This window comes from Pelodiscus sinensis, chromosome Z (genome assembly GCF_052426305.1).
Source record: "Pelodiscus sinensis isolate ZL-2025 chromosome Z, ASM5242630v1, whole genome shotgun sequence".
Lineage (NCBI taxonomy): Eukaryota > Metazoa > Chordata > Testudines > Trionychidae > Pelodiscus > Pelodiscus sinensis.
This window is the reverse complement of record NC_143085.1, coordinates 19,764,330-19,780,347: the sequence shown is the minus strand read 5'-3', so window position 1 is coordinate 19,780,347 and position 16,018 is coordinate 19,764,330. Positions and strand designations below refer to the sequence as shown.

At 46.1% G+C, this 16,018-nt stretch overlaps 1 protein-coding gene across 2 annotated transcripts in view; it reads right to left on the bottom strand.

Moving 5' to 3' along the window:
* Positions 1 to 16,018, bottom strand: part of GALNT9 (polypeptide N-acetylgalactosaminyltransferase 9) — a 444,375-nt gene that overhangs the window by 200,561 nt on the left and 227,796 nt on the right. The window lies entirely within an intron of this gene.

Here is a 16,018-nt window from a genome sequence, read left to right as displayed (position 1 = left end):
TCTCATATTCTTTCCAAGTGCTCATTTAATAGTCATATGAACCAAGTAATGTTTTATGAAGCAATGATTTGCCCTGCTAGTAGTAATACTATACATGGGGACTGAAGGAGGTTAGCTCCACAATTCAGATAGCCATAGAAAAAAGCTACATACTATAAGTTATACCGTGCAGGAAAATCAGTGTTGATTTCTCTGTAAAATGTCCCCTCACAGCAATATTTGACATGCAAAATAATCCTCTCTCGGAGCATGTGGTCTGTTATAAGCAGTACAATAAAAATGCAAAGCACGCCTTCTAAAACTCAACATCAGCCTTTTCCATAGAACGAGTAACTAATTATGGTCACTCTTCAAAACACAGAGATCTCTGAGTAAGCTAGTCTCGTCTAAGCTTTTGGAAGGGTTAGTATAAATTCCTTTGTACTTCATAATACATGGCAAGCCAAACCAAATCATTACTTGAGAAACAGACGTGCTCATCCATCTTGGCAAGAAATCTCAAATGAATGGAAAGTGATCCCTTTTCTTCCAAATATTACTCCTGAAATGTGGTATCAAAATTCACCTCTCATTTAATATAAACATATTTGCAGGGTGCTATGTCCCCAACATCTCCCATGCCCTTCTTTAACATATACTGCTCATACTCAATAGTCTATACAATTTATGGCACCTGTCAAGGCTAATTTATTCATAGGATCTGTCAGTAATCAAAAACACTGAAATCAATGTTCCAGTAATCCCTGACATTTATTTGTAGTTTAAAGTCCTGTTTGACCTTGAACTGCAGCTAACTGGAGCTGAACTTGTGAGTTGTTCTGTGAGGCTCAGTAGGTCAGGCATATCATGTACCTTTGGCCTAAAGGCACAATGTCAGTGAAACCAGCACACAGAAACGGCATGTGGAATGTTTATAGGCTTTTCCATTAGTTAATTTCTTGCAACAGATAGTCTGACAGTTGCCCCATTTTTCTGCACTCCACCAGGTACCAGCTCAGACACAAACCCACAAGTAAGCTACATTCATAAAAATGCATCAGAGAAGAAAGGACAGCAAGAGAAACAACCTGGATACAGGGACAGAAATTCTTCGGTTAAGATCCTCCAAAGGCATCTATGGGATTTGAATGCTCAGTCCCCATTACTTGCTATCCAAATCCTCCAGACTAGCCAAACCCTCTTTAAAATCCCCTCCCAGAATATGTTTACAATGTATTGAGTTTGATGTAGGCAATTATGGGTGAAATTATGGCCTGTAGATTAATCCTAGAATCCAAGGCCAGAAGGGATCATTGCGTTCACCTAATCTGATGTCCTGTATAACACAGGTCATAGAACTGCCCCACAATAATTGCCAAAGCAGATCCTTTGGAAAACACCTGATCTTAATGTAAAATGTAAATGATCCTTGGTAAATTGTTCCCATTATAAAAAGTGGCGCCTTCTGGCTCCATGAATGATGTAATTCTGGGACCAATGGGGACTGCTGTGAACCTACAACTAGATTAAAGATGTTAAAGAGCATGGGGAGTTTGAAGTGAGAATGAATTAGCCTTACTACTCTAAATAGGGATGCATGGTAGTAAATTGTTGGGGAAAGATATCACTACCACTTTCCACTGGTTGTATCAATGTGACTGATACAGTGGGACTGGGTGGACTAACTGTATGCTATCTCTGTACACCATACACATTGAAGAGGGGGATTACCACACTGGTTTTGAATAGGACAATAGTCACTGTATACAGGCCAATGAAGATATCCAGTGAATCAATGTCTCTCCCTTCTCCAAAAACCACAGAGACGTAGTAACTGTGGTTTCAGCTTATAAAATAAAATAGGCTGAACAGCACAACACAGCAGTCAGCTAGAGAAATTAACACAAAAATTGGGCTCTAATACAATTCCTAGAGTTTTAAAACTGTGTTTGCCATGTACTCGATTCAGGAAAATATCCTTATTATGAACAGAAATTATTCGCCTGCTTAACTCCTATTGAAGTCATGCATGTAAGTGCTTTTCTGAGTGAATCAGGACCTTAAGCTGTGTGGGAAATGAAATTACAGTCCTTACAAAGTGTGCACCCAGGCATAAGCATTTGATGGATGTCCTGAATTTGCAGAAGTCTGTACATTTTGCTTTATTCCCTTGGGAAAGCCACTTAACTTCCCTGCCTTGGTTTCTTCCATGGTTAAATATATCAGCACTTATTTATCTGCTTCTCCAGAGTGCCATGGTGAATTAATGCTTTGAAAATTATTGCTTTGAAAATGTAAAATTGTTTGCTTTTCTGTTACCAACAGGATATTCAGGTAAATTACATTATATAAAGCTGTAGAGGCAAATCTAAATAGGCTTTTAGGTACAAAAATTGCAGCTTCGATTTTAACGGGGAATACCAATGTATCATTTTATTATAGCTCTAACAATTTAATATACATGATACGGTTTCACCTAGCCTAGCATTCACATATGTGTTTTGACTCATTTCTTGAGTTCTTGTTGGTGAAAGCTTTCACACTATCATACCATATGTTGTACAAAACATGATTTTCAGTCGGATACTCATTTTCCAAGCCTACATTAAAAATGAAGATAACTGACCTGCCCGATTTTATGTTAAACAGCAAACCCCTTCTTATTATCTTGAGGAAAAAAGCTACAACAGGAAAGCAAACAAGTCTTTATACTATTACTTTTGTATATGTCATGTTTTTTTGTAATCCCAACTATGTGGATCATAGTTTCATTTGGTGTAAAGATTTTCTTCCTGGTTGTTTTAGCAGGGAACCACAGAATCATAGAATCTTAGGGCTGGAAGAGATCGCAGGAGGTCATTGAGTCCAGACCCCTGCCCAAAGCTGGACCAATCCCAACTAAATCAACCCAGCCAGGGCTTTGTCAAGCCGAGACTTAAACACCTCCAGGGATGGAGACTAAACTACTTCCCTAGGTAACCCATTCCAGTGTTTCACCACTATCCTAGGGTATGTCTACACTACCACCCTAGTTCGAACTAGGGTGGTAGTGTAGACATACCCCTAGTGAAACAGTTTTTCCTAATATCCAACCTGGACCTCTCCCACCACAACTTGAGACCATTGCTCCTTCTTCTGCCATCTGTCATTACTGAGAACAGCCTCTCTCCAGCCTCCTTGGAACCTCCCTTCAGGAAGTTGAAGGCTGCTATCAAATCCCCCCTCACTCTTCGCTTCTGCAGACTAAACAGACCCCAGTCCCTCAGCTTCTCCTCATACATCATATGCTCCAGCCCCCTAATCATTTTGGTTGCCCTCCGCTGGACCCTCTCCAATGCGTCCACATCCTTTTTGTAGTGTGTGTGTGGGGGGGGGGGGGCGGGAGGGAGAGGGCCAAAACTGGACACAATACTCCAGATGTGGCCTCACCAGAGCCGAATAAAGGGGAACAATCACAACTCTGGATCTGCTGGCAATGCTCCTCTTAATGCAACCTAATATGCCATTAACCGTCTTGGCTACAAGGGCACACTGTTGACTCATATGCAGCTTCTCATCCACTGATTAACTGATATGCAAAAGGTTATAGATTAATACTACAGACTAGATGCTTTTCAACCCCTCTTGCCAGTAAATTTTTTAGCAGGCTGGCCAGCAGCTCAACTCAGTACTGGCTTGCACTGGGTCAGAGACAGCAGCATGGAGTGGTAGGGGGTTCTTGGGGTTGGGGCAGAATGTACTGGCTGCTGGCCGCATCCCAGGGACTTATAGAATAGTCAACTACTCGACTATTCAATTAACCGATATTTAACATAACTTGAGGGAACCACCAGCTGCTCAAAATTACTTGAAGTTCCCTCTAGGTGCTAAATGCCTCTAGCAGGACAGGATGGGGGGGATGGGAGGAGACTTTGCACACTCCCCCATCAAGGCATGTGGTGCCTAGAAAGAACTGCCTCTTCCCTATAGGGCCTCACCCCTTCTGCCCAAGGTCCTGCCATTTTGGGGGGAAGGGAAAAGCAGAGTTGGCCTGCAATCACTACCACAATTCGTGAAGTGCCCCCCCTGCAAAAATTATTGTCCACCCTTGCCCTAGGGCCTGGTTGTCCAGAAGTGCTGAGAACCAGCAACTCCAGCTGAAGCCAGCATGATCTGTATGTGCTTGAGCACCTGTGGAAACCAAGCCCAAGCATGAGATTCTAGAGTCAGGCACCGAAAACTCAAGGGTAATTTTCAAAACCTTGGGCTGTGTCTACACTGGTGCAATCTTGCGTAAAAGTGGCTGCTCTTGCGCAAAAACTTTCTGCTTTTCTACACTGGCCACGTGTTCTTGTGCAAGTAAACTGACATTCTAATGCATGAAATCAGGGCTTCTTGCGCAAGAACTCTGACACTCCCACTCAGGAATAAGCCCTCTTGCACAAGAGATCTTCCAGAAGAGGCCAGTGTAGACAGATAACATGAATTTCTTGCCCAAGAAAGCCCTATGGTTATAATGGCCATCAGAGCTTTCTTGCACAAGAGAGCATGTACACAGGCATGGATGCTCTTGAACAAAAGCACATCTCTTCTGGAAGAGTTTTTGCAGAAGAACTCTTCTGCAAGAGAGTTTTTGCATGAGAACGCGCCAGTGTAGACATAGCTTTGGGGTAAAGGACTGCCCATGGTCACACCAGTGAGCAGCAGAAACAGGTGCAACACCCCAGATTTCCTAATCCTATTATAACCCTTTCCTCTATTTCTCAAGAGTTCTCCTCACACCCAGCAAGTTCTTCTCATAAAAAAAAGAATGAGATTTTTCGAATTCCTTATCAGGGTTATTCAACAGTTACTAGAGAGTTTTGCCAAGACATCCAGTTTATTCTTTAAGCAGCCATGTGGAAAAAGTTTCAAACAGATCAAAGTCCTGCTGAATGAGAAAGGAAAACCAGGGATCTCTCACAACCCTGATAATTTCCTGATCGTCTTACATCTCTTAAGGAAAATAGAATGAATTGTAGTAGGAGCTGGTCTGCCCCAAATAAGCATTCAACAGCTCATCCAACTATAGGTATCCTAGACCTAAACTTCCATTATAAACCCCACTGCTGAAGAGCAAATGTACACAAATATATGCAAATACACATCTTTCACTATGACCATCTTCCCCCTGGCCATTGGTGTGAACATTTGCATTTATTTTATATAAATGAGTTGACTGGACTAATTTGAGGGTTAATATCCTAGCATGAACAGAATACAAACTTTAGTGAGCACACAACATGCACTCAGGTTGTGCTGGCATGAGATGGGGATACAGTGAGGATGAAGAGACTGTGCTCTAGCCATATTAAGTGTTCTAGTTTTCAGAAGTATTGACCTCTGACAGGTCCCTTAGACTTCATTGAAATTTGTGAGTGTACAGCACCCTTGAAGATCACAGCAAAGGATCATAATGTATTGAATCTGCAATATGCCAGGCAACTCAAGCTTAATTCAGACAAACACAGTCCTGAACTGTTGGCTCCACATTTTACAGTAAAGCTAAGAACTCAAGGTCTTTATTTCTCACTGTTTCTATGGTGCTGCTTTATGTGAGCACAGTCTTCAAAAAGGCAGTCTCAGTTCCTGGGCTAAGAGATGGGGAGATGAATGAGGGGAAACAAATGCCAAACCATTGAGCCCTGAGGCTGTAGTTGTCCCTGTCCTAGCATCATACTGCTAGGGAGAGAGAGGGCTGAGCAAAGAACAAGAGAATCCTTTGAACACTGGATGCTACAGTCTCATCCTGAGGGCACTGGCAGATAGAGAGGTCTTGTAGAGCTGAGCTCTCTGCAGGCAGAGGGGGGAGCATGCCCCCTCCTTGTGCAACAAAGAGCAATGACAGGTGTCCCCCAGGGTTACAGCTTAGGACCATGGAACTGCTGTGCCTCCTTAACTCTCTCCAGTCTGGATTGTAGCTCCCTTGCTGAACAATGACTGTTAGTTGCTTGACACCCTTCCTGGCTCTGACTGCTCTCGTTGCTCTTGTCTCTGGGGAGCTAATATCTGACTGATTCCCTGACTTACAGCATGTTTAAATGATAGCCATATAAAAGTCTCATAACTTATCACATGCATTGATTATATACATATATGGACAGAGAATTGACTTTCAGCAGATTATCACTTGTCTCCTGATACTTTACAAGGCATGCTCTTTATATGTATACTAGCCCATTAGCCTGTCATAAGACGGGATTTTCAGGTCTCTCCTCCACGTCGGTCTTCTCTCCTGAGCCTCCGATCTCTCTCTCTCTCTCTCTCTCTCTCTCCACCCTCCTCCTCCTATTGCCTCCCTCCCTCCTCCTACTGCCTCCCCCCGCCAGCTCTCCTCCACCTCCTGCCTCTCTCTGTCTCTCTTTTTCACTTATCTTCCTCCTCCTGCCTCTCACTTGGGGGACCACGGAGCTCAAATGGCCATTTGGGCTACGCACTCCCCGTGCTGCATGGGGGGTGCGGAGCCCAAACGGTTGCTTGTGCTGCTTGCTCCCCTGCAGCGGCCTGGCTGAACAGTGCAGAAGTCAGCCGAGTGCCACTGTGGGAGGTGAAGGGGGGCAGGGCGGTGACGTTCACGGCCAGGGGATGGGGCCTGCAGTCACTGTCACGCTGCACATCGCCGCCTCGCTCCCCTTCGCCTCCCAACGTGGCACTCGGCTGAATTCTGCGCCGCTCAGCCGGGCTGCCGCAGGGGAGTAAGCAGGGCAAGCAGCCATTTGGGCCCCGCACTCCCCATGCAGCACGGACTGTCCAGAGGGAACAGCCAGCATTTCAGCAACAGGGCTGCCCAGAGGGAACAGCCAGCATTTCGGCGTTATAGACGCTCAGACACTGGGCTACTATATATATACTAGCCAATTAGCCTGTCATAAGATGGGATTTTCAGGTCTCTCCTCCATGTCAGTCTTCTCTCCTGAGCCTCCGGTCTCTCTCTCTCTCGTCCTCCTACTGCCTCCCGCTCTCTCTCTCTCTCTCTCTCTCTCTCTCAGCTCTCCTCTGTTTCCTGCCTCTCTCTGTGTCTCTCTCTTTCTCTTCTCCTCCCCCTCCTGCCTCTCACTCGGGAATGCGGAGCCCAAACAAGGCCGTGTACATCAGCGTTACAGACGCACAGACACTGGGCTACTATATATATGACTAGCCAATTAGCCCGTCATAAGACGGGATTTTCAGGACTCTCCTCCATGTCGGTCTTTTCTCCTGAGCCTCCAGTCTCTCACTCCGTGTCTCTTTCTCTTTCCTCCTCCTACTGCCTTCCCTCTCTCTCTCAGCTCTCCTCCGTCTTCTGCCTATCTCTCCGTCTCTCTCTTTCTCTTCTCCCCCTCTGGCCTCTCACTCTCTCTCGGCTCTATTCTGTCTCCGTCGGGGATGCATACTCGTCCAGGCCCGGCCCCCTGGCCATGTACGTCATTGCCCCGCTCCCTTCCCCTCCCACCATGGCGCTCATCTGACTTCTGCACAGGGGTGCTGCATGGGGACCACGGTGCCCAAACGGCCACTTGTGCTGCTTGCTCCCCCGCAGCAGCCCGGCTGAGCAGCACAGAAGTTAGCTAAGTGCTAAGGTGGGAGGCGAAGAACGTGACTCAGGAAACAGCGCCGCCCAGAGGGAACAGCCAGGGAGGCAACAGCGCCACCCAGAGGGAACAGCCAGGGAGGCAACAGCGCCACCCAGAGGGAACAGCCAACATTTCAGGCAACAGTGCCCCCTAGAGGGAACAACCAGCATTTTAGGCAACAGGACCCCCCAGAGGGAACAACCAGCATTTCGGCGTTACAGACTCAGAGACACTGGGCTACTATATATATGATATATTTGAATCATAAAATCACAATGATATAAAAATGAGGACTATGGGGGTGACAGGATGCTTCCCCCAAGGTATGGAACATCCTAGCAACTATCCTTAAATCTGGTACAGTGGATCCATTCCCTTTTACACCATGGATATTAGGAAAAACTTCCTAACTGTCAGGGTGGTTAATCACTGGAATAAATTGCCTAGGGAGGTTGTGGAATCTCCATCACTAGAGATATTTAAGAGCAGGTTGGATAGACATCTATCAGGGATGATCTAGATCAGGGCTACTCAACTTTGGAAGCTCCGGGGTCACAGTGATAGTCACAGCACATGCTAAGAGCCGCAACTTAAGTGTGGTTGCATATTCATGCAAATATATATGTAAATATATGCAAATAGCTTCTTTCACACTGATGGGCATGGATACAAAGATTAAGGCAAGACTATGCAATATGCAGACCCCCATTTAAATCAGTTCTTCTGATATTAATATAAAGCAATATTTACCCATTTCCACCCAATTTGCACGTTTACTGAGCAATGCAAGTCTAGGAATTTAACTACTAAAACGCATATCAACAGAAGCTCATTATATTGACTTGCTGTTATGGAGTGTGTTCCCAGTGGAGACCATGTTCAAAGGATCCCACACACGGATCATGTGTTGAGCCCTACGTCAACCCAAACTGCCAATGGGCCATGTGTTGCGTGCCGCCCATGAGCCGCATATTGAGTAGTCCTTATCTAGATGGTGACTGGTCCTGCCATGAGGGCAGGGGACTGGACTTGATGACCTCTTGAGGTTCTTTCCAGTTCTAGTACTCTATGGCTGTGTCTACACTGGCATGAATTTCTGGAAATGCTTAAAATGGAATACTATTCCGTTTTCAGTTTTTCTGGAAAAGGAACATCTACATTGGCAGGCTGCTTTTCCGGAAAAGCCCTTTTTCCGGAAAAGCGTCTGTGGCCAATGTAGACGCGCTTTTCCGCAAAAGACTACTGGGCTATCTACACTGGCCCTTTTCCAGAACAGTGTTCCGGAATAAGGACTTATGCCCGAGCGGGAGGAGAATAGTTTTTCCGGAATAGTGGCTGATTTTGTACGGTAGAGCATCGTTGCTTTTCCGGAAGTTCAAGGGGCAGTGTAGACAGCTCGTAGCTTATTCCGGAAAAGCGGCTGATTTTCCAGAATAAGTGGCCCAGTGTAGACACAGCCTATGATTCACAGCCTAACTGATTCACTCCTAGGGAGGTCTTCATGGCAATGTGGATTGAACTACAACCCTTACAACCGTACTTTGCTAAGAATGCCCCTGGAGATTTAAGAGAAATGTGCCAGATAGAGGAATGGACTCCAGAGATAAAAATTAATGATGGCTTTGATACTGACCTAACCATATTTAGACTAAGCAAACAGAATAATTTTAGATCAGTAATATAATGAAGGACACAGGTCACTGTCAGGGCCGCCGACAGGGATACAGAATGGGGGCAGTTGCCCAGGGCTAGGTGATTTATAAGAGCCTGGGGCTCTGGCTGCTGGCATTGCTACCATGGCAACAGCAGATGCTAGAGCCCTGGGCCCTTTAAATCGCTGTTGACTGATTTTCCCTAGCCCCACCCCTTCCATCTGAGGCCCTGCCTCTTCTGGGTGGCTCAGAGCTGAGCCCTGCCCTTTCTCCCTACATTGCTCAGGACTTGGCAAAGTCTGCCACAAGCCCTGGTCATTGATAGAGGACAAAGTGGGCACAAGCAAACAATATGCATTTAAACACAGCTAAATGTAAATATATGCTTCCAGGAAAAAAACATAGGTCACAAGACAGAGTACTCTATGCTCGAAAGCAGTGACTTTGGTGGACATTCTGCTGAACATGAGCTCTTAGCTGTGGCCAAGAGGGTTACTTTGATTCTCGGATGCATAAAGAAAAGGTTGTCAAGTAGGCATAGAGAAGATAGTTTACCACAGTATTTGGCACTGGTGCAACTGCTACTGGAATAGTGTGTCCAGTTCTGGCATCCACCAGCCAAGAAGAATGTTCAGAGAAGAGACAGAAGAAGTATTAAAGTATTAGGGGAAAATACTTTGTAATGATTGACTTGAGAAGCTGAATTTCTTTAGATTAACAAAGAGAAGATTAAAAGGTGACTTGATTACAATTTGTAAGTACCTACAGGGTGAAAAAAAATCTGATAATGGACTCTTCATTCCAGCAAAGAAAGATATAATACAACTAGGCTGCGTCTAGACTGGCATGATTTTGCGGAAATACTTTTAATGGAAAAGTTTTTCCGTTAAAAGTATTTCCGCAAAAGCGCATCTAGATTAGCACGGATGCTTTTGCACAAAAAGTGCTTTTGCCCAAAAGTATCCGTGGCCAGTCTAGACGCGATTTTGCACAAGAAAGCCCCTATCGCCATTTTAGCCATCAGGGCTTTTTTGCACAAAACAGTTCTTCCCTGTCTACACTTGCCCTCTTGCACAAGTATTCTTGTGCAAGAGGGCTTTTTCCCGAGCAGGAGCGTGAAAGTATTTGCGCAAGAAGCACTGATTTTGTATATTACAAAATCAGTGCTCTTGCACAAATTCAAGCAGCCAGTGTAGAGAGCTGGCAAGTTTTTGCGCAAAAGCAGCTGCTTTTGAGCAAAATCTTGCCAGTCTAGACATACCCCTTAGTGGCTGGAAGCTGAGGTTAGACAAATTCAAATGAAATAAAAAGTTAAATTTTGAACAGAATAATTAATCATTGGAGGAATTTACCAAGAGTCTAGCGCAGGAGTGGGCAATAATTTTTGATGGGGGGCCCTCCAAAAATTTGGTAAGTGATCACGAGCAGCACTTTTCTATGATTTTAATGGAGGAGGTATCGGGTTTGAGATGTAGGTTGGGTGCAGAAAGGGTCTGTGACCTGGGGCAGGGAGTTGGGGTGCAGGAGGGACTGGGAGCTAGGTGGAAACTCTGGCTAGGAGGTGCTTATTGTAGGGGGCTCCCAGCTAGCAGCCTAGCAGGGACCCTTAGGCTGGTTCCCTGTCAGCCAATGGCCCCACACACTGCTCAAAGCAGCCAGCTGTTGGGACTAGAGTGTGTATCTCTGCATCATGTGCACTTTCAGGGAAGGGGAGCAGTGTGCTGCATAGGCCCACAAGTACTTCCCCTACTGTTGGGAGTATAGGGGGCCTGACGACTGCTATTGTTCCATATTAGGCACCCTGATAATCCCGGAAGCTGTGTCCCTTGGGGTACAGGATGCAATGGGATGGAGAGATCGGGGCAGTGGTAGGAAGGGGCAGGGCTTCAGGGACGGGGATGAACATGCCTCCCCTCAGCCACTGTCCCAGGCTGGAGTGCAAATATGTTCTGGCCTGCAGAATGCCTCCAGGCTCAGAGTTTAAGGTCCCTGGACTAAATGATCACAATGGTCTGTTCTTAAAACTCCAGTAGAATGTGATCCCCCCGTACTATATAGAGTATGGTCCCTCAATATAAGGAGCACGCTGCAGAGGGCACTTGTTTCATGCTAGGTGAGAAGGAAGGGATATGAATAATGCAAAGGTTCGGACAACATTGTGGAGACCAAGATGGGGCCTGAGAGGAGAAGGATGAGTCCCTAGCTGCCGCTGAATGCTTCCTGTGGAAGTGCAAGGAGCTCTTGGCAGCCCCGCTGCCATAGGAAGGAGTGAGTGTAGCCATGACAAAAGAGGTATAGAGGGCTCCAAGTGCTACTGTGGGGCAATAGCATATGGCTGCTGTAAGATGGGAGTGGCTGCAGATCTGACAGGCCAGAATAGTGACCCCCAAACCAGGACTGTGAGAAGGAGGGAGAGGAACCCCCCCAGCCAGAGGGAAGAGAACTCTGCTACTGAAGAAGTCCTGTATTCTTGATTATCTGAATGAAATCTTTGTCCTCAGTGCTATTTGGATAAATGGGAGTATTTTGTGCGGGTGTTCATGTGTACACACATACATGCATGATGTAACAATGAGCAAATGGAAAAAAATTAGTATGGCTCAGCATTTAAAAAAATAAAAACAGATTTAAAAAAATGTAAATTGGAAGGCTTCTTTATTCAAATTAAATAAAGGAGGGTTTGATATAAACCTATTTAAAATTAGATTTGAAATTATGGCAATTCATGTTAAGGCCTAAACCAATGTATTAAAATAGTTTAAATGTATTAATAAAAAATTAAGCAGCACATGTTTGCTGCCAAATTTCTTTAAAATTCGAACCTCTGAATGGATGGAAGTCACTGACCAAGCACCTGGAACTAGAGCTGTTGAAGTGCTAAACCAGATTTTACCACCTGTAGTCTTTTAAGCAGGGGTGGGCAATAATTTTTGGAAGGGTGCATGGAGTAAGGGACTGGAGTGCAGGAGATGATGTGAGGTCTGAGAGAGAATTTGAGTAAAGGTGATGGTTGTGATTTGGGGCATAGGATTGGGGTGTAGGGTCAGGGAGAAAGTATGGGTGCAGAAGTTCTGGCCTGGGGGAGGGGCTATAGGAGGAAGTACAAAATCTAGGAAGGAATTGTGACCTGGGAGAAGTTGAAAGGAGATGCAGACTACAGAGGGTTTGGGTGGTGACCTGGTGCAGGGGATTGGGGTACAGAATCTCAGAGGATTCTGGTTTGGGGGATGGGTATAGGAGAGGGTACCAGGTCTGGGAAGGTGTTGTGACCTGGGGTATGGGGATGCAGAGAGTTTGGATAGTGACATGGAGGAGGGAGTTGGGATGTGGGTGGGGCAAGGGTGCCAGAGGTAGGATCTGACTAGGAAGTGCTTACCTAAGCCAGCAGCCCTGCAGCATCCACAAGGCAGGCTGGGTTCCCTGCCTGATGAAGCCCCAGATCACTTTAAACTCCAGGGCTACGTCTACACTGGCCCCTTTTCCGGAAGGGGCATGTAAATTTCACTAGTCGTCGTAGGGAAATCCGCGGGGGATTTAAATATCCCCCGCGGCATTTAAATAAAAATGTCCGCCGCTTTTTTCCGGCTTTTAAAAAAGCCGGAAAAGAGCGTCTAGACTGGCCCCGATCCTCCGGAAAAAGTGCCCTTTTCCGGAGGGTCTTATTCCTACTTCGAAGTAGGAATAAGACCCTCCGGAAAAGGGCACTTTTTCCGGAGGATCGGGGCCAGTCTAGACGCTCTTTTCCGGCTTTTTTAAAAGCCGGAAAAAAGCGGCGGACATTTTTATTTAAATGCCGCGGGGGATATTTAAATCCCCCGCGGATTTCCCTACGACGACTAGTGAAATTTACATGCCCCTTCCGGAAAAGGGGCCAGTGTAGACGTAGCCCAGGCTTTTATCTCCAAGTGACTCTCAGCTCTGGGAAGGAAAGAGGTTTGTGCTAACTCCATCCCCCAGGCCAATCTCTCAGCTCCTATTGGCTGGTTGTTTCCAGCCAATAGGAGCTGAGAGATTGGCTGGGGTCAGTTCCTATTGGCCAGTTGTTTCCAGCCTATAGGAGCTGAGGATTGGATTGGAATGGGGGCCGGGAGATCACATGAAGCCTCCTGCTCCCTGCAGAGCAGAAAGCTGTACAGACTGCACTTTAAACGGTGGCAGCTGCATGCCTGAGGATCCCAGTAAGGTAGTCTGTAGGCTGGATCTGGTGACTTAGCAGGCCGGATTAGGCCCCTGAACCATATTTTGCCTAGCACTGCTCTTAAGAATGTTCAGAAAGAATGTTCCCTTCATTTCAATTAATTCTGCTAGATCAAATGGATGATTTATTTAATTCAAAGTTAAGAAACCAACTGGGAGATGTAAAAGCATGAAAGCGACTCTTTCTCTCTCTTTCTCTGTGTGTGTGTGCGTGTGTGTGTATATATATATATATATATATATATATATATATAAGAGGCCTGTATTTGTCTGTCTGTCTATCTGCGGGTCCATTCATTCAAGAACTCTTCCAAAATCATAAGAGCTAGGACCACCAAATTTGGCATACAGCTTACTTTAGTCATAACTTAGAGCAAGGTTAGGGTTTGATTGTGCCAGGAAAACAGGATGCCTAGAATTTGATAGTTTTCCATAGCATGGAAAGGAAGGGGGAGAGACAGGAGGGATCCTCAGACTCACACTTGAGGCAGCAAACACAGGGGAAAGCTATCCTGCAGAATGAACATTGGGTGCAGCTACACCACCAAAGGAGTGGCCAACTGGGGATGGGGCTCCAACATCTTGCCTGCCACTGGTAAGCACCTCTCTGGCTAAAACTCCTCTCCTGCACCCCACACCACACTGCTGGCTCCTTCCTAGGAGCACCACCGGAGGACCAGCCCAGCCCTGGCTACCTCCCACAGGATCCACCAGCGCCTCCCTCCCCTGCCACCTGTACCACTGGGCTGCCCAGCGTAGCCTCTGTGGCCCAGGCTATGTGCCCCACACTGTTCTTCCCCTTCCCCACTGAACCAGAGAGCACTGGTGAGGGAGACCAGCATGGCTCCCTCCACCTCTCAGCTGTCCCCCTTCTCTCTGCCAGACTCCCTTTCACCTCCCCAACACCCTGCCCTGGAGAATGTTGAGGGAGGAAGCCTGTGCTGTTCCCCTGCCCTGAGGAATGCCAAGGGGGAAGGCGTACACAGCCCCCACTCCCTTCTGGCCTGGGCCCAGAGAGTGTCAGCAGGCAAAACCTGCATGGACCCCCTCTCTACCCCATGGAATGCAAGGGAGGTGGTGGTGAGAGAGACTTTCAGGTGAGAGAGACCTCACTCTCCAGAATGCTCTCAGGGAACACCAGCCTGGGGGAAGCCTGCATGGCCCCAACTCTTCCCTCAACCCCCAGCTCTGGGCCAGTTCCCTCTTCCTAGCTCCAAACCCAAGCTTGTCCCTCTCCCCAAACTCCAGGCTGGACCCCCTCCCCAGATCCCAAGCTGCCCCCTCTCAACCTCAGGCTAGCCCAGGGCATGCTGGCAGGAGGTCTGCACACAGTCCTACCCCTCCTCCCCCAGCCCAGACATAGGCAGCACTGGGTAGCTCTGAATAAACGTTAGGTGTGAGAAAATGAAATCGACTAGTTCTAAAGTCTGGAAGGACATAGCGACCAATCAGTTCAATTCACTAGCTATACATGATACTTCCCTTGTCTAATAAACCAGTTTTAAATGAAAAATACGTTTTGAGAAACTTTTTCATAATTTTGTCTTATGTATTAGAATATTTAAGGTAACTTTATTTAAATAAAATAATTTGGATGTGCATTTTAATTGAATTTTAATTTCCTTCCATGTAGAGCTTAAAACGAAAGCAGAACATTCATCCAGTAAATAAAAACAGGACTATGTAGCACTTTAAAAACTAACAAGATGGTTTAATAGGTGATGAGCTTTCGTGGGCCAGACCCAGTTCCTCAGATCAAATAGTGGAAGAAAATTGTCACAACCATATATACCAAAGGATACAATTAAAAAAATGAACACATATGAAAAGGACAAATCAAATTTCAGAACAGAAGCGGGTTGCGGGGGGGGGGGGGGGGGAGGTAAATGTCTGTGAGCTAATGATATTAGAGGTGATAATTGGGGAAGCTATCTTTGTAATGGATAAGATAATTAGAGTCTTTATTCAAACTTAAGTGTAAACTGTCGAATTTAAGCATGAATAACAGTTCAGAGGATTCTCTTTCAAGTGTAGTCTTAAAAGGCCTTTGAAGCAGGATGCAGGTAATCAAGTTGTTGAGACGATGTCCTTGCTGGTTGAAATGGCAAGAAACTGTTTTTTCTTTGTGACATTAGCTCACAGACATTTACCTCCCCCCCATCCCCCTTCTGTTCTGAAATTTGATTTGTCCTTTTCATATGTGTTCATTTTTTTTAATTGTATCCTTTGGTATACAGGCAGTCCCCGGGTTACATGGATCCGACTTACATCGGATCCCTACTTACAAACGGGGTGAGGCAACCCCGCACTAGCTGCTTCCCCCTAGCAGACCAGGGAGACGCGAAGCTAGCACCCCCCCCCCCCAGCAGACTAGGGAGACGCGGAGCGGCTTTTCTCAGCAGACACCTCAGCTTGAGAATAAAGGACTGAGGGAAGTGAGGTGTGGGAGAATAAAACTGAGCTCTGGAGAAATGTTTGGCTAGAGTTTCCCCTACATACCGACTTACATACAAATTCAACTTAAGAACAAACCCACAGTCCCTATCTTGTACGTAACCCGGGGACTGCCTGTATATGGTTGTGACAATTTTCTTCCACTATTTGATCTGAGGGAGTGGG